Here is a 1156-nt window from a genome sequence, read left to right on the forward strand (position 1 = left end):
TGACCTGCAATATATTTTGAATTCTTATAGCAGTAGGTTTCGCAGTCCATAACAATGCAGCTGTATTTTTTAATTTAAAATTCATACAACTTCCGAATGCGGGATTTCGCTATAACATTCTACTTTGCGCCTCGTTCTGGCGCGTTTGAGCTGTAGGACATCCCAATGAAGCTTTCCGCTTTACCTTTTGTACGAAAAACTGCGATCTCCGTACGGATTTTGCAACATAACGCGACAAAATCTTCGGATCTCGCGAAAACGCACTGAGGACCTTCCGAGCACTGTTTTTATCACTTTGACCATGCTAACCCCCGCTCCCTGGTTTTCTCGTAACTGTCAGGCCTTATTTGTACCGATTAAAACCCTGCAAACTGTCGAATAGTGCACTCTTTAATTTTTTAGCAATTTTACGTGTACTTAAGGCCGGATCATTTATAAACTCGTGCAAAATGGTTTGTCTCGTTTTTGTCGTTCAAATGAAATTTCTTCTACGTTCATCTAAGGTCTTGGTCAACTTATGGTATTTGAATTTCAAAATATTGAATTCGTTTTGGGTAAGTTATAAGCTTCCCAAAGTGTCGCAGTTTTGGTGTGTTCACCCTTTAATTCGAAAACTCCAAAGCTATGTATGTATATATTAGCGTGATTTCCGAAGTATCCTTTTCAGAGGTAGCGACATCCTAATAAGTCCAAAATTTTCAGGTCAAAATTTCAGTTGGTTGCGTCTGTATGGCCTTTTAAATTATATAGATAATACTTAGTTATTTTTATGTGGAAAGATGACTCTCAATAATAATTATTATCTATAAGCGAAAAAATAGAAATCATAAAATAATGATTAAATACGAATTTAAATTATTTTATTTTTGATTTTGATATTTTAATTTTGAACTTCTTAATCTGAATTTCGAATTTTAGTACATCTAATAAAGTGCAAGTTTTAAGTGGCTGGAAATTTGCGTTGATTTTTATTATTTTTTATTTTATTTTTTGCTGACGATCTTTGCGCATTTTTTCATTTTAACAAGTGCAATTTATAAAAATACGCATTGATTTTAGTTTAATTTTCTTTGTAAACGGTCTTGCGAATTTTCTTTCATAAGAAATTCATGCTTAGATGGAAATAAGTACAAAAAGCCGTCAGCAAAAAAAAAAA

The sequence above is a fragment of the Rhagoletis pomonella genome, unplaced genomic scaffold (assembly GCF_013731165.1).
Source record: "Rhagoletis pomonella isolate Grant_MI unplaced genomic scaffold, Rhpom_1.0 Rhpom_scaffold_00002, whole genome shotgun sequence".
Lineage (NCBI taxonomy): Eukaryota > Metazoa > Arthropoda > Insecta > Diptera > Tephritidae > Rhagoletis > Rhagoletis pomonella.